The sequence below is a fragment of the Sapajus apella genome, unplaced genomic scaffold (assembly GCF_009761245.1).
Source record: "Sapajus apella isolate SASKATOON/1434 unplaced genomic scaffold, GSC_monkey_1.0 scaffold49, whole genome shotgun sequence".
In the NCBI taxonomy this organism is placed as follows: Eukaryota; Metazoa; Chordata; class Mammalia; order Primates; family Cebidae; genus Sapajus; species Sapajus apella.
The window spans coordinates 9,602,048-9,620,349 of NW_022436989.1; the positions used below are offsets into that span (position 1 = coordinate 9,602,048).

An 18,302-nucleotide genomic window follows, 5' to 3' on the forward strand; every position below is an offset into this window, starting at 1 on the left:
CTTTCTTTCTTTCTTTCTTTCTTTCTTTTCTTTCTTTCTCTCTTTCTCTCTTTCTCTCTTTCTTTCCTTCTTTCTTTCTTTCCTTTCTTTCTTTCTTTTCTTTCTTTCTTTTTTTTTTGAGACCGAGTCTCGCACTATCGTCCAGGCTGTAGTGCAGTGGCACAATCTCGGCTCACTGCAATCTCTGCCTCCTGGGTTCAAGCAATTCTCCTGCCTCAGCCTCCCGAGTAGCTGGGACTACAGGTGTGCGCCACCACGCCCAGCTAATTTTTTTGTATTTTTAGTAGAGATGGGGTTTCACCATGTTGGCTAGGATGGTCTCAATCCCCAGACCTCATGATCTGCCCACCTTGGCCTCCCAAAGTGCTGGGATTACAGATGTGAGCCACCACACCCCACCACATCCGGCCCCCTTTTTTTTTTTGCCTGCTGCTGTCACCTGGGAGCCTCTCCCAGCTCCTCCAGCCAGCCTGCATTCCCTGTCCTATTGATCTCCTCAACTTCACACCAGCAATGGCACAGGGCTGAGTTCTTTTTGTGCTTTGGATTTCTCTGACTTTCTCTTTTGCTGTAGCTCTTCTATTCCAGAGAACCAGAGAAAGTTCTCTGTTTCTAATGACTACACTGATTAAATATGGCCCACCTGGAGAATCCAGGATTATCTCCCTATTTTAAATTCTGTGACCTTAATTATATTTGCCAAGTCCATTTTGCCCTGTAAGTTAATATATTTGAAGTTTCCAGGGATTCAGGCATTAACTTCTCTTGTTTTGTGAGGAGTGGGGAAGGTGCATGTTGTTCACTGTAAGTGGACACATATTATTAGTCTTATTGTAAGAAAGTACATGTTTGATATAGAATAGGAAAGTTAGTGAGGCCACAGGAGAAACTGAGAATGAGGTTTGGAAGCAAGACAATTATTACCCTTCGGGATCCCAGTGACACAATGATAGAAGCAGGTGGCAGAGAAATTCTAGGTAGAAAAGGGCGAGTCTCTGAACAAAATCTGACCCGCAAGCCTGATACCACAGCCCAAAGTGAGAACTCACATCCCTGTTTTCCCACTTGAACGTCACTCAAATGTTGCCTTTTCCAAAACCATCCATGGTTTGTCCTATCTCTTATCATGTGCCCATAAAAACCCCGGAACTTAGCTGGCAGAGAAGAAAAGGAACTGGACATCAGAGACTATGGTTGGATGTCAGAGAGAAGCAACTTGATTTCAGAGGGACAGTTTGATGGCGTAGCTTCAGAGAGGAGTCTGGCTGGGGGCAGCTGGACTTCAGGGGAAGATTACCTGCCCACTCTGTCCCCTTTTCAGCTCCTCTTCCTGCTGATACTCATTTTAATCAGCAATTAAGTCCCTCATATTTAAGTCCCTCTTCAATTCGTTTATGCAACCTCCTTCCTCCTGGATGTTGGACAAGAACTCAGGGGCCACGAATGTGGGTACAAAAGGCTCTCGCACTGACCCTTTGCTCTCACTGGTGGAAGGCAGCTGCCTCACATGAAAAGGCAGAGGGGCCACTGATCTGTTAACACCTGTTAACACTTAAGTCATCATGGATGGCCAAGCTTAAAGAACACTCTCACACTTTGTCTGGGGCCTCAGGTACCTCCTGGATGCTGTGGCAGTGCCAGTACAGAGTTGGCTCATGGCAACACCCAAAGCACTTGCCCCAGATCCTGCACCTGCTCACCTGTGTGTTCCCTTCCATGAGGGGTGGAATGCAGCAGGTTCCAGTGGGTGAAGTCTGTCCCTGTTGGTGCTGGAATGGCCAGCTGACTCCAGAGCTCCTGTACTCCAATTCCTGCCTGCAAAGGAGTAAGAAAAATATCCTGCTTCACTAAAGCATCTTGAATCGGTAGTTTTACAATTTTTATTAATCTTGTAAATTTAGGAGTCTTATATTTAAAACTATATTCCCTCTGCCTCTTATGATGATATTCTAATTTTATAAATGATTACCTGCTTGATATCCTACAGCTTACTGAAGATTGGTGCCTTTTGTTCTTTTTTCTTTTGAGACGGAGTCTTGCTCTGTTGCCCAGGCTGGAGTGCAGTGGCACGATCTTGGCTCACTGCAACCTCCACCTCCTGGGTTCAAACGATTCTCCTGCCTCAGCCTCCTGAGTAGCTGGGATTACAGGCGTGCGCCACCATGCCCAGCTATTTTTTGTATTTTTAGTAGAGATGAGGTTTCACTGTGTCAGCCAGGATGATCTCGATCTCCTGATCTTGTGATCCACCCGCCTCAGCCTCCCAAAGTGCTGGGATTACATGTGTGAGCCACCGCGCCCGGCCTTGGTTTACTTTCTTTTTTTACTTTTCCATCTCTCTGAGCTTCACTTGGGATAGTTTATCTTGCTAGGGCTTTATGTTCACTGATCCACAGTGCCTAATATGTTGTTAACCGTATTCAGTGTGTTTCTTATTTCAGATAATGATACTGACATTATCGGAAGAGGGAGCCATTGCACACCCTACAGTGTCAAGAAGGTTTTGATCAGGTAGCAGAAAACAACACTGGAAACAGTCAATCCCAGAGCCTTTATTGGGGTTTTGGTGGGAAAGGCAAGGCAGGGCAGGGAAAAGGGTTTGGGGTTGGTTAGTCTGAATTAATTCCAGCAGGATTGGGGCTATAGGAGTGGTCTCTAGTGGCCTGTACCTGGCCCTGGGATGGTTTAGGGTCAGGGAAATATAGGCTTGGAGTGTGAGAGTTAGCTAAGGAGATTGTTGGGACTACAGACTGAAGATTGAGTGGTTTACATATAATGTATCTGCTCTTACACAATTTGTTCCTATTTTTAGGAATTAGCTAGCCTTGGCAAGGAAACAAGGCTCCTAAATGCTGGAACATCAAGAATACAAAAAAGTAAGAAAATACAGTTAATATAATTGGTCCTGTGATAAACAGATGACAAATTGACAAATACCGAATTGAAGAAAACCCATAGCAGTCTGTTCAGAATAAACCTTCCCCCATTCTGTGGGTACAAGCCATTGTTCCTCACCATCCTTCCAAAGGAGTGGGCCTTTAACTCAATGTCAGAAAGAACACTTGCTAGACATTAAGCAGTCTTTGTTTATACGAGCCCAACCAGGCAGATTTGGGGCCGTCTACTATATTGTACCTGTATTAACAAACCTCAAATATCGTGGGCTTGACAGAATTTGCAACTTAGATCTGTTTTGTACCTACTAAGTGACATGAACTATGTTAATTCCTTTCGTTGGCTTCGTATCTTTTTCTATCTCCCATGTAGTCTCATTATTTTGCTGGTATATGTGGTGGTCTTGCTTGCTGGTCCCCAGACCACAACCCTATAGCAAAACAATAGATTATTTTCAACTTATACTGAGTTACACAATAGTGCCCATCTGACATCGTATTTTTACAACTAGTTATTGGGAAATACAGCATCCAAAAGGACACTTGCTCCACGTTTAGCAGTTTTTGTCTATTACATGTTCTCAAGTAGGCGTGGGGTTTACCATCTATTGTAGCCAAATTGTTCGAATGAATGCAAGCAACAAAGGAGGAGAGGTTACATTAGCTTTGGCTGTTGATGATCTCTTTCATTTTACACAAAACACAAATGAAAGATATTGATTAATGGTGGATAAATATAAATAAACAAAAGAAAGAGGATGTTTCCTACAGTTGATTAGTAGGCGTGAGCTACGCTAAATAATCAAAAGTTAAAGTCCTTTGCATTTGCCACTGCCTTCTTTTGTCATTATACACAATTGTTTATGAATCTGAAGAATTTTCTCCTAAGCTTATTTAAAGACCAAACGTTCAGTGCAGTTTCCTCATCTAGATGCTTATGTGTGAAGATGTGTTTAAAAAATAAACTTTAGGTGTCTAAGCAATCGCCATTCATTTTTTAGAAGAGCTGATTATAACTTGAGGCATCAGGGTGATAACCAAAAGCAATAGCATTTCTGGCTTCTGGAACGATAAAATTAGCTAGGTAATGACATTCTTCTCAGCTGATTAATTTTTTTTTCTAGCTGGGACATCTGCTGTCATTTGAAAACTGTCCAGTATGAATATCAGAAGCAGATGGGAACAGCATGGAAGATGTCAGATTTACTTGTAGTGTAAGTAATATTTGCTTTCTTTGGACAAGGTTTTATGCAGAAAAGGAAGTGCTATTTGCTCTCAGTTTTAGCCTTAGGCAGTGGTCAGTAGTGACAGGTAACAGTAGATGTGGCATCTGGGAAGAGGTGCTGACTTCCTCAAAGTAAGGTCTCCAGGCTGCTGCTTAATACTGCTTTTATGCTCACATGTTGTGTGATTAAATACTTGGTGAGGCCCTGGGGCTGCCAGCTGGACATGAGTTGACACCCTTATTAATCTTGAGAAATGTCCTCACTTTCATCCAATTAGAAAAGTTTTGGAAAAGCCCCGTGCCATGCGGCTGTGTTGCTTCCAGCAGATAATGCCAGTTGGCAGTTATCTTTTCATTAACTGGTCTGAGTGTTTCAGGATAGCTCCTGTTTTCATTAGCTGTTCCGAATATTTCAGGATACCTCTTGTTTGTTGTAACTTCATGGTAGAAGCTGTCAAGGGAAAGTGGAGGTTGCCTGTCGCAGCCACTTAAGAAATATTGCAAATCTTTGAAGCTCTCCAGAATCCCTAGAGCCAAAATATGGCATTTCTCCTTCTGATTGGTTTCTCTTTGAGGCCTGGCCATAAGCCTCCATTCCTGGCATCTCGCTTACTGTGCTCTGTGGCAAGCGAACAGAAGAGCATGGCGTTCTCAAGCTGAAAAATTCAGTCTTTCAAGAACAAAATTTCAGTGGAGTGCTTACGAGGATCTGGACCTGTCACTAGGTGCCGATGAATTAATGACTAAAAGATTGTCTATCCTTCAAGATCTCACAGTCCAGGGAAGCATCAGATATGTGAACAGATTATTAAATGCAGGGGGTTTTATAATAAGAATGTATACAAATTATTATGACCGAAAATAAGGGAAATCTGGGAAAAAAGGTTTTTAGTTGAGTATTTAAAGATCAAAGTAATTCATTACGGCACAAAAGTGAAGGAATATTATTCCAGTAAGGAACAAACATAGGGAGGGACAATAACGCATTTGTGGGGATTAGGCATACATCAGATGAATGACCAGGCAAGGAAGGGACGTTCTAGGTCAGTAGTTACCACACTTCATGGCCTCAGAACATCTTTACACTCCTATTATTGGGGACCCCAAAGAGCTTCTGTTTACATGGGTTATACCTATGCTAGTTACTGTACTTTAAATTTATCTTAAACTGACATTTTATTAAACACAACATGTTAACATTTGAGAATAATTATATTTCCAAACAAGAGAAAAATAGCGTAGAGTCACATTGCTTTATATTTTTGAAAATTTCTTTAATTTCTTGCTTACGAACACAATTAGATTCATATAGCTGTTTCTGCATTCAGATAGTTGCAATATGTTGTTTTGGTTCAAGATGTAAAAAAAAATCTGGTCTTAACACATACAGGGAGCTGAAAAAGTGATGAGATTTTGAATTGCCTTTACAGATAACTGTGGATATTCTTCTTCAATACTACCCAAAAATCCTATAAGTGGTAGTCTATTAAAAGTTTCTTGCAATAAAAAATGTGGAACTGTATGCAAAGGCATTTTATATTCAGTTACATTAAATCCATTGGTCTGTTCTGCACTGTGAATGGACATTTTGCCATGAATAATTTTGCAACATTACACGTTGATCATCAGAAGAAATATTGTTTCACTCAGTTATGCAGATCTTCCAACTGTTGTCATATTAATTGTACAATACCAAAAAGTCACATTTGTTAAAGTCACCCCTAATTTCATCAGAAAAAGTCTTTTAGTGCTGAGAAACTGTCAAGTTTACAGAGGTTGATATAAGTTCTCCAATATTCTAATTTTTGCTTGAAAGCTTTAATTTTATCAGTTGTTTTCCTTACAGTGACAAACCACATTAGAAAACCTATTGTTTGTCTGTCAGTCGTTCTTTCAAGTAAAAATGGTGTTCCATGAAAAACAGCAGCAAGCACAGCTTGCAGCTCAATCTTACAAGTGCTTTTTCTCAGGAACATCATTGCCCTTGATATGTAGCGGAAGTACTTCATGTGCACGTGCCGTTTCACCATACAGAATATTTCAAAAGCATGTACTCCACATTACATAAAATTCGCAATTTTAGGCTACTTTTTTCCGGACATTCTTACATGAAACTGGCTGCTTTTTTTGTTTGTTTGTTTTGTTTTCCTTTATGCAGTGTGTACGGAAGAGTATAATGGTCCCGTCACGGTTGGATACGTCTGCCTTGATTGGTGTTCAGGCCCCTGAAATTCTAACCACCACTATTTTTGAACCATCAGTGCAAGTCTCAACATAGCAGAAGAGCAAATAATGCCCCATTTTGATCTTGCTGATCCGCTGACTAGGTCTTGAATACCATCCTTTGGAACAACTATTTTAAATAAAATTATAAAGGAGAAGAAAAGAAACAGGAAAAAGGAAATTTATTGAGCAAACTCTATGCCCCAGAGACTAAAGAGCATTAGGATTCATTTAGTTAAAGTGATCAAAAAATGAAAATAATTTACCAAACAAAAAATAAAACTCTTGACAAATTAGCTAAGGAAAAAAGGGAGTGCATTAGTTCATTTGACTAAACTGAGGCCAGGGAAGGGGTACCACAGTAACCTAAGAATAATTGAAAGCTGGAATCAGGTGCGGTGACTTAAGCCTGTAATCCCAGCACTTTGGGAGGCTGAGGCGGGCAGATCACTTGAGGTTAGGAGTTCGAGACCAGCTAACAAGATGAAACCCCACCTCTACTAAAAATACAAAAATTAGCTGGGCATGCTGGCATGTGCCTGTAATCCCAGCTACTTGGGAGGATGAGGCAGGAGAATTGCTTGAACCCAGAATGCAGAGGTTGCAGTGAGCTGAGATCACATCATCACACTCCAGCCTGGGTGAAGAAGTGAGACTCCATCTCAAAAAAAAAAAAGCAAGCAAGAAAGAAAGTTGGAAAACACACATCCTGAGGCCCTCTCCATCTCTCCCTTGACCTTTAATCTCTGACCAACTCTTCCCATGAAGTTGGATCCTTGGCTGCTGGCAACTACTGGTTCACCTTTCTAATTTTGTTACCAGAAAGGAAGAGACTCTCTTCCATTATTCTAATGTAAAAAATCCCAGAGAAAGAAAGACTGGCTCACCTTGGGTATATGCTGTCTTTGTGGCCAGGATGGGGGGTGGGAGAGGTAGAGTTAGAAATGGCTTATGTGATTGGCAGGGCCCATCTGAATCATGTGGTTGACTAGGGAGAAGAATGGGTCCTGAAAGGTAATGTGGGAGTTGTTTTCAGAAGAAAGGAGATGTTTTTGGAAAATTCAATAACAGAGAGTGTGTGTGTGTGAGTGTGTATGTGTGTGTGTGTGTGTGTGTGTAGGCTTATATATTTAATATAAATATCACAATACATTCTGAATCAGCCAAATTTAAAAAATGAGGAATCTACTTGTCAGGGTTTAATCAACTTTCCCAGCATTACAAAACTATCAATTTAGGGAGCTGCATTTACATGCCTCTAAGTTCAACTTTGAAGGTTCTAACTTCAACTTTGTGAGGCTGCCTCCCAGTGAGGACAAGAGAATGTGTGTGGGTGATTCAAAGAGTCAACTTATTCATAAAGCTCAGAAAATCTGTTTTTCAACATATTTACTTACTAATTTATTTTCCAAACATTAGTATTTTTAAAATTATCAATTGACAGTAGAAAATGATGACTTCATCCTAAAGTCATGATTGGATATATGGAATCAATGTTTTGCGACAGTTTATTCATGAAATGTTGCTATATTATAATGTCAAATTGTGACAGGTTAATGACTAATGTTTATTAAATAGTTAAATGTGTTGAACTCTATGCTAGCCACTTAGTAGACACTGTGAAAATTTAATCTTCACAACAGTGCCATTAGCCAGCTACTATCATGATTTCCTTTAGCTAATGCCTAAGAGGTAGAGGTCTTGATGGTCTTACTTTGGTGATTAAATTCTCCAGCCAAGTAGCCACACACAACTCCTACTCACACCTTGCTCCAGAGCTAGTTACATGGCCCCTCCTCACCAAATAGGGCTAGAAAATGCAAACCTACTGGGTACCTGGAAGTAGGAGTACCAAGAGCATTTAACAACACAAACAGCAAAATTATCTCTTTCCATCCACCTGAAATTAGATTGTCTGCAATCTTCATCATGTTCACTTTTTAAAATTGAAGGCATTGTAGTTCTTTGAGTTTAAGTCTCCATGAGAGGAGCACAAACTAATCTGCTATCTAATTAGCATTGAATTTAAATTACCTGAGAAGCTACACTATGCTCTGAATATGTGTGAGAATAAAGTCTGTGATAGGAAGTGAAGCTCGAGTGATACCTCTGGCTGCAACGTCCCATGAGCCACATACATGCTGGATAACAGAAATTAGGGTGAGAATACAAACAGGAGGCTGATTCATACTACAGACAGACTTTTGTTATTTTGTAATTTTTTCCTGCACATTAAAACAACCAAATTTTTGCCATTGAACTTCCTTTGGGAAATCCTCCCAATTCCTCCTAGATTTAAGCCTGAAGGTCACGTCTTAGCAATCGTTCTATGTTCCAATATCCACCTTGCTGCTAAGGGAAAGGACTCAGCCATCCTACTTCTCCCCTGAATAGGCCACTCCCATTCAGGATGACTTGCAGATGGGGATGTGCTGACTGTAGTTCCTTCCTGGATAATCATCAAAAGGAAACTACAGGCTGGGCACGGTGGTTCACACATGTAATCCCAGCACTCTGAGAGGCTGAGGTGGGCAGATTACATGAGTCCAGGAGTTCAAAACCAGCCTGGGCAACAGCCAGTCTCTACCAAAAAATGCAAAAATTAGCTGGGTGTGCATGTCCCAGCTCCTCAGGAGGCTGAGGCAGAAGGATCAGTTGAGCCCAGGAGGCAGAGGTAACAGTAAGCCGTGATCAGTTCACTGTGCTCCAACCTGGGTGCCAGCACCAGACCCTGTCCCCCAGCAAAAAGAAAGAAAGAAGAAAACTACAATATGAAACCGAGGAAGGCATGAAGCTCAAGAATTTTTAGTGAGTTCTTAAAGCCATTACTCTTAATATTTATTTTATGAGTTAGGAATAGAAATGCTTCAACAATACCTATTCCAGCCCAACCCATAGATTATTTTAAGAGTGAAATTATGTATCCTTGGGCACAGCTTTTGGTGAATAACAGATGGCTCATAAAGCTGCTATACCCATGGCTACAGTGTATCACAGCTAAAGCATATGGACTACAATCAGCCCAATGAAGAAGCACGTAGAGCAGAGTCCAGGAAGGTTCCAAATTCAGAGTTCCTGCTGTCCTTTCTAAGCAGTCATGGAAAGGGTTGCCTTCAAGTGTGACAATAAGGGCAGAGTGTTGCCAACCAGGGACACTCACCCAGGCCTTGGTGCCCAGAGCGCTTGTTGGCACTCCACCTACAGGCACAGCTGACTACACCCTTGGCTAACCCAGTGTCCAGCCCCTGTAGAGGTCAAGCTGTTACCATGTGACCCAAGGCTCCCACACCAAACCACGCTGTTGGAATGCCTAGCATGGCCAGCGCCCCTTCCCTAAATCACATTGTTACACTCCAATCTGTCAGAAACAATGTTCCATGGGCTTAGATATTAACTTCCGGAAGCCAAGGACAAAGGCCATACCTCTCCTTGAATAAGATTAAATTCTTTACTATACAAACCACACCACATACACACACACACACACACACACACACACACACACACACACAGAGCCAGCTACAACCAAAACTTTCACACTTGAAGCTCACTTATAAGTCATATGATACGGTTTGGCTGTGTCCACACCCAAATCTCATCTTGAATTGTAGCTCCCATAATTCTCACATGTTGTGGGAGGGACCCAGTGGGAGATAACTGAATCATGCGGGAGGTTACCCTCATACTGTTCCCATGGTAGTGAATAAGTCTCACGAGATTTGATGGTTTCATAAGGGGAAACCATTTTCACTTGGTTCTCATTCTCTTTTCTGCTGCCATGTAAAACGTAACTGTCACCTTCCGCCATGATGGTGAGACCTCCCCACCCATGTAGAACTGTGAGTCCATTTTACCTCTTTTTCTTTATAAATTACCCAGTCTCAGATATGTCCTCATCAGCAGCCTAATACTTCATATCCTGTCCGTAGGGGAAAAAAATGAAAAATTCCAAAGAAAAATTCCATTAATTGTGGCTGCTGATTACAACTTTTGTAAATATTACTCCTTACTGGAAAGATTTTGTAAAGAAGCAGGGCTCTTTTTTTCAATAATGCATTATACAATTATTCTACAAAGAAAAAACTTGGATATTAGTACCTTTAAAATAAGAGGGGTTAATTATGAGTTTTTCACTTCTAAAACTAAGCTTTACCTACTCTCCTTTCTGTTGGCCTAATTAACTCAATCTCTAGAGATCTTTGGCTTTGCTGTGAAGTTCAGGACATGTCACTGCTGATGAATACATTAATGACAGAAAGGAATCAAAGTCAAAATTAGCATGAAATTAGTATCCTACTGCTCACTACCTTCAGGGAAAACTAACTGAACTTATTAGGACACCTGTTGATGAGACCATCAACTCTGGCAAAAATTTTAGTTTTTGCTTTAGATACCTTTGGTACAATATTGTCATAAACTTCAAGCTATTTCAAAAGCAGAAGATATGGGTCCTCACCAAATGACTGTTATGTTATGATCCCCTCAACGTTTATGATCCCCTCAACATTTATAGTCTTCAAAAACTGAAATCTTGATACAAAGAATCTTCACTGTGAAACTGTAGTAATTACCCTTTAAATTGATTTTATTCATATTCACCTTATAGATGCTTCAAGTATACCAGGTGTTATATTTTAAATGCAGCTATTTTAGGGAATGTAAGGAAAGAATATTCATCTAAATAGGCTTTGGATACATAGTAATGGAAAGAGCCAACATTATAAGAGAGTACCCACTTAGAAATAAGCAGCCCTTATTAGAAATCTATCTTGTCCATAGGTTTTTGGAAACACTGTAATAATATATTGTTGATCTTCCTTGGAGCACGTCATACCAGGTAGCCTTCCAAGAAAAAAATAGCAGATCTGGAGAAAGAGATTGCATGTGAAAATAAAACATTTAAATGTAAATTTTATTGAAACAGGTTTCCCACCTGTCTCTTTCTCCCACTTTCTCCAATGCCTTTTTTAATGGGTAGTCTTTGTTATAATTAAGGAAATGTTTATTTCCTAATTTATTTGTTCTGTCTCATAAATAGGTTATCCTTAAGTGCTGATGAGATAATTAATATTCAAGAAAGACAATTTAAAGTACCTGCCAAATGCACATGCCCAGGGCTCTAAGGGCCACCCAGCTGACGGTGAGCAGTGAGCCAGTGAGTGAAGCCTCATCTGCATTTACAGCCACTCCCCATTACTCCCACTATTGCCTGAGCTCTGCCCCCGTCAGATCAGTGGCAGCAGTAGGTTCTTATAGAAGTGTAAACCCTATTGTGAACTGTGAATACGAGGGATCTAGGTTATGTGAATCTAGGCTATTAGATTCTCATAAGGATATGAGAATCTAATGCCTGATAATCTGTCACTGCCTCCCATCACTCCCATATGGGGCCATCTAGTTGCAGGAAAACAAGCTCAGGGCCCCCACAGATTCCACATTATGGTGAGTTATATCATTATTTCATTATAGATTACAATGGAATAATAACACAAACAAAGTACACAATAAATGTAATGCGCTTGAGTCATCCTGAAATCATACCCCACCTCCACCAGTCCGTGGAGAAATTGTCTTCCATGAAGCCAGTTCCTGGTGCCAACAAAGTGGGAGACTGCTGGTCTAAGACATAACTAATAATGACAGAGCAAAGGAGGTTAGTAAATTGTAATTTAACAGTGTGACCCTAGACTTTATTAACATTAAAACAAAAATCAAAGATGTTTGCATATCCTGAAAACCTGCTATTGGAGATGGAGAATCCTTTCCATAAAGTCAATAAAATATAAGGTAAATTCTACTAGAACGTAGGGCCAGTAAGGGTTTGTTTCTTTTAAAGTGGTAAGGTATATTTTATCAGATAACTCTCTAGCAAGCTTCGTTGCTATCTGTTGGCTGCCAGGAAACAGAAAGCTAATCACCTTCTGCTATCAATGGCTTAGGGGTAGTCTTTCATTTTGTAGTGGAATGTGGCCTCCTGAAATAGATGGAAATTCAGACCCTGCAGATTTCAATCTGAAAACAGGCTCTGGATAGGAAGAGTGATATCTAGATAGTTCCCACTTCAGCCAATCACCGTAGCTATCCCCTTGGTGTGCTACCCACGAGTCTAGTCATGATGGATATTTTCATTAAAAGAATTAACTGAATAGTAATAAAGACCAAAGAGAAAATAAAGAAAATGCATAAATGTTCCTAGCAGTTTGTCTTACAACATGCTGGTTTCGGATCCTCTCAAATCAAGGTCTGTTTACTCCCAACATCTCTGATGTTCTTTCTCATTTTGCATCTTTTTCCACGAGGGGAAAAAACCCATCCCTTGCCTGAATTCCTCATTTCCTGGTGAGCTCTAGTAAGCTCTAGTATTTATTTTATTTTCTTCTCAATATTTTCCTACCTTTAATCATTATTTTTAACTCCCATATGTGTATTTACATTATAAACTGTTTCAAGCTACTTCTCAAAGTAGAGAGAGACTAAAATACAACAAATCAACGCATCCATCGAGAACGAATGAGGCTAATTTATAATGCTAATGAACACTTCAGGAAGGGATTCAAGCCCCGGTTTTGGGTTGGACTAGCAAGGCATGTAAACGGATTATGGGTTACAAAATTCTACAGCCCCTGGAAGATTTGACATAAAAGAGCAAACAGTTTACAGTCCTTCTCCATAGTAAAGAATATAAAACTGCTTTGTATCTTTGTCATGTGAAATAGCAAGTCAAAATAAGGGTGAGCGTGGTCTGCTTTCAACTTCAGTGTTTCTCACTTTACTTAATTGTAGCACAGATTTCCTCATCGAATAACCCATTTTGCTGTTTTAGGCCGTCTATTTTCAAGCAGGCAAGAAAAATTAGGACGTACCACGCAGGCAAGTGAGTCAGATCTGTCACTCATTCTGCTGGGGCAATGCCTAAAGTTTTGTGCTGTTAGTCACGCAATGTAGCTGAAAAAAATGCCATATTCACTATATTCCAATGTATAACAGTGCTACTTTATTGTAATCACCTCTTTCAATCCTATTTTCTCCCTGGAAAGAACTAGGTGACAGCGCAGCATTGCTCAGTGGAAGAATTTCTGGTTTTCATTGTATTAGACAATCACTACGTAGTAAATTGAATAGCAAAATGGCACAAGAGATAAACAAGGCTATAAGCCCAGCTATAGAAAGGGAACTTTACATTTGCTGTGACTCAACACAACAACAATCTCATGACATTTATTGTGTCAAAACTGCATTAACCCCTGGACTATTACTGTCATAATAGGTTCTATGTTTTGCCTCAGTTTCAGTTGCTTCAGTGATGCATCATTATTTTCTACAAACACTATACTTCTAACGAATGCTAATGTCCTATGTGATTATTTAGTAACAGTTTAAAAGAGACCATTTAAAAAGGAATATACCTTTAAATATGTATTCATATTTATATCATATGGTCAAAAAATTATTAAAATTATTAACTGATATATGACATATAAGCAATATTTAATAAGCTTTACAGTAGGTTTTGAAAAACTTGAATCTCCTCAATTTCACTTTACAAGCATAAAATATGCGTATGCATAAGTATATATAAGTATGCATATGGATGTGTGTGGATGTGTACACACATACCCACATATGTGCATATATGACATTTCCACATACAGGGATACATGTAACTATAATGTCATTACACTTGAAAATCATGAAAACTGGCTGCCGGTACAAAATTCCGGCCTTCATTACATTCATTATATATTTACTCATCCAATAATTAATTTGCTCAACAAATATTTATTGAGCTTTTTGTGCAAGACTTTCGGCTGACCCTTGGATTTAAAAATAATTAAGACAAGTGCTTGTCCAAAAAAAGGTTACAATTTATTAAAGGACATAAGAGAGTTATACAACCAACCATTATGAAAGCCAGAATAATTACAAGCCAACTGACTAGTGCCAAGGGAGTACTGTTCTTTCAAATAAGTAAAATTTCAAAAAATTTCATGGAGAATTGTAAAGCTAGGGCTTTAAAAATGTGTACAGTTCCCAAGGTGAAAGGAGAAAGTTTAATTAAAGTTTAAAATAATTGAATTAGAGTAAATGACTTAAGAAAATGCAGAGACTGGAAAGGAATTTTGGTTGAACTCTAGAGTCACAAATCTGGCTACATACTACGATGAGAGATGAAGCTGGAAGAATAGTTTGTTTAGATGGTAGAGGATCATCAATGTATGACCAAAAGATTTAGTTTTCAACAAATGAGCCGAAGACAGTCACTGAAGTGGTTCAGATCACTGAGTGAAGTAAACACAGTTGTCTGCATAGGCTTTGACTCATGTTGGCATGAGCCATAGATTGTTGTGAAGAAAAGCCGTTGAACAGTGGGTTTGTGTCTGAGTCAGTGTGACACTAATCACAAGAAATTGGGTGCTAATAGTGTTGAAATGTAAAAGAAAGGCAACATGTGTCTGCCTGTGTATGCACAGATATATACATGTAGTTGTCAGATAGTTGTTATAGGTATAAGGAAGAGGGTAGTGGCCAGGCGCGGCGGCTCATGCCTGTAATCCCAGCACTTTGGGAAGCCGAGGCGGGTAGATCACCTGAAGTCAGGAGTTCAAGACCAGACTGGCCAACCTGATGAAACCCGTCTCTACTAAAAATACAAAAATGAGCTGGGTGTGGTGGCAGGCGCCTGTAATTCAGGAGGCTGAGGCAGGAAAGTCACTTGAACTTGGGAGGCATAGGTTGCAGTGAGCTGAGATCAAGCCATAGCACTATTACAGCCTGAGCGACAGAGCAAGACTCCGTCTCAAGAAAAAAAGGAAGAGGCTAGTTTTGGGGTATTGGAGGAGGTTTGGGAGAAATTAAAGATAAATTACTACATATTATATATTACATGGTCACAATTTTGGGGATTGGGTTTTGGATACCTTTGGGGTGAGAAGGGAAATTAATTAATTCCTACCTCAGGGCCATATCATTAAGATCGTTCACACATTCCCCTTAAATAAGACATCTTGACAGTATCAGCGCTATCACCCTCTTAACTCAATCATGGGAGCAGGATGTGCCTTTCGTATTTTAACTTTTCGGGGTGTAATCAGTCAGCATCGCCGTGAGGCTTAAGTCTTCCAAACCAACTGCTGTGGTACCTGAATGTGATTTTCATAAGCTTTATTGCTATGATCGAACCTAAATTGAACTTCTTGATCAACATCCCAACCATAAGGTATTATTTAATTCATACTTATAAAATATAATTAATAATTAATTTGTATTTATACTCAACCATGCCCATAAACCCACAAACATAACTAACCAAAACCCAATAACAAGAAACCGTACTCAAAAATCCGAATCAACCTGTATTTTTTGAGTCAGTTACCCTAAACAGATACCCCTCTACTAACAAAATTTACTAAACATAATCCCCATTTCACTAGCAAATACACATACCTCCTACAATCACTATATATTTTAATTAATATTACTAGCTGCGATTACTCTTCACATACCTTAAAAAGGACCCTCCAGAAAACACACTCAAATCTCTACCCTAGTCAACCAGACTTAAATTAAACCTCAAAACTTCCTACTTATAATTATTTCCCTCATCCCCATTGCCTTCACATCTATCAAGTTAATATAGCTTAATTTTTCAAAGCAAGACAATGAAAATGTCTAGACGGGTTCTCATCACCCCATAAACACATAGGTTTGGTCCTAGCCTTTCTATTAGCTCTCAGTGAGATTACAGATGCAAGTATCCACACCTCTGTGAAAATGCCCTCTAGATTTCCAGAACAAGAGGAGCAAGTATCAAGCACACACATGCAGCTCAAAACACTTTGCTCAGCCACGCCCACACGGGAAACAGCAGTGACAAACTTTTAGCAATAAACGAAAGTTTAACTAAGCTACACTAATTATAAGAGTTGGTCAATTTCGTGGCAGCTACTGAGGCCATATGATTAACTCAAGTTAATAGAACCTGGCGTAAAGAGTGTTTAAGGTCTATCCTCAATAAAGCTAATCTATATCTAAGCTGCAGAAAACTCCAGCTATAATAAAATATACTACGAAAGTGGCTTTAACACCCTAAAGACACAATGGCTAAGATACAAACTGAGATTAGACACCCCACTATGCTTAGCCCTAAACCTCAGTGATTTAATCAACAAAATTACTTGCCAGAATACTACAAGGAACAGGTTAAAACTCAAAGGACTTCACGGTGCTTTATATCTCTCTAGAGGAGCCTGTTCCGTAATTGATAGACCCCAGTAGACCTCACCACCCGTTGCCCCCAGCCCATATACCACTATCTTCAGCAAGCCCTTCAAAGGTTATAAAGTAAGCACAAGTATGACCACAAAAACCTTAGGTCAAGGTGTAGCCAATGATGTGGGAAGAAATGGACTACATTTTCTAATTCAGAAAATTCTACACCAACCTTTATGAAACCTAAAGACCCAAGGAAGATTTAGCGGTAAATCAGGAATAGAGAGCTTGATTGAATAAGGCCATGAAGCACGCACACACTGCCCATCACCCTCCTCAAACATCATATAAAAGTACTTTACCAAAAGCCACTACATGCTGATATAGAGGGGATAAGTTGTAACATGGTAAGCTTACTGGAAAGTGCGCTTGGATGAACCAAAGTGTAGCTTAGCCTAAAGCAACCAGCTTACACCCGGAAGATCTCATCATTAACTTGATCACTTTGTTCTAGCCCCAACCTCAGGTAATCATACTACCAAATTATAATAATTAAATCATTTACCTATTATAAAAGTATAGGTGATAGAAATTGCATTTAGGCGCAACAGATACAGTACCGTAAGGGAAAGACGAAAAAACAAAGCATCGAAAAACAAAGACAAATCCTTCTACCTTCTGCATAATGAATTAACTAGAAATAACCTTGTACAGAGAACTTCAACAATGCTCCCCGAAACCAAGTGAACTACCCAAGGATAGCTAAAAGAGCACACCCATCTATGTGGCAAAATAGTGGGAAAATCTATGGGTAGTGACAACAAACCTACCAAGCCTGGTGATAGCTGGTTGTCCAAGACAGAATCTTAGTTCAATCTTAAATTTACCTACAGAATTATTTAATCCCCCTGTAAATTTAATTGTTAGGCTGAAGAGGGACAGCTCTTCAGACCCTAAGAAATAACCTTTCACAGAGAGTAAAACTTTTCATTACTATAGTTGGCCTAAAAGCAGCACCAATTAAGAAAGCATTCAAGCTGAATATTCAATCACTCTTAATTCTACCCACTTTACTGAACTCCTAAAATCACACTGGACTAATCTATTATTCAATAGAAGCAACAATGTTAGTATAAGTAACATGAAAATATCCTTCTCCGAATAAGCTTATATCAGACCGAAATAGCTACTGTTAACCCAATTCTTATATCCTATATCTTAATTAGTTTATTATCACAAAAAATTTCATCTCTAAAACCCTCCTTATAACCACCTTATTTTTGTGAATTCAAACACCATATCCTCAATTCCGCTACCACCAATTGATATATCTCCTATGAAAAAATATTTTGCCACTTACACTAGCACTATGTATATGATATATTCTGATACCCATCCTAACATCCAGCATCCCACCTCAAACATAAGAAAGATGTCTGATAAAAGAATTACTTTGATAGAGTAAATCATAGAGGTTTAAACCCTCTTCTTTCTAGAACTATAGGAATTGAACCCATACCTGAGAATTCAAAACTCTCCATGCTACCTATTACACTATGTTCTAAGTAAGGTCAGCTAAACAAGCCATCAGGCCCATGCCCTGAAAATGTTCGTTTAATCCTTCCCATACTAATTAATCCATTGGCCCAACTCATTATCTCCCTTCTCACCTATTAATTAATGACCTATTAATCATTATAAAATGTCTCTTTTTATTTTTGATTTTTTTGCTGTAGTGTCTAGGGTTTTTA

The 18,302-nt window shown here is 39.4% G+C and overlaps 1 long non-coding RNA gene across 2 annotated transcripts in view; it reads right to left on the reverse strand.

Annotated features, from left to right (window-relative positions):
• Nucleotides 1-4,494: 4,494 nt before the first annotated feature.
• LOC116526020 overlaps nt 4,495-18,302 on the reverse strand; it is a 28,418-nt gene continuing 14,610 nt past the window's right edge. The window contains exons 3-5 of one of the 2 annotated variants that reach the window (XR_004257928.1): nt 17,264-17,534; nt 13,593-13,597; nt 4,495-4,504 (exon numbers count right to left, since the gene is read on the reverse strand). This is a non-coding gene — a long non-coding RNA (uncharacterized LOC116526020). Of the gene's footprint in view, nt 4,505-12,196; nt 12,208-13,592; nt 13,598-15,640; nt 15,645-17,263; nt 17,535-18,302 lie in introns of those variants that run through there. The other variant, XR_004257927.1, reaches the window with a different exon arrangement.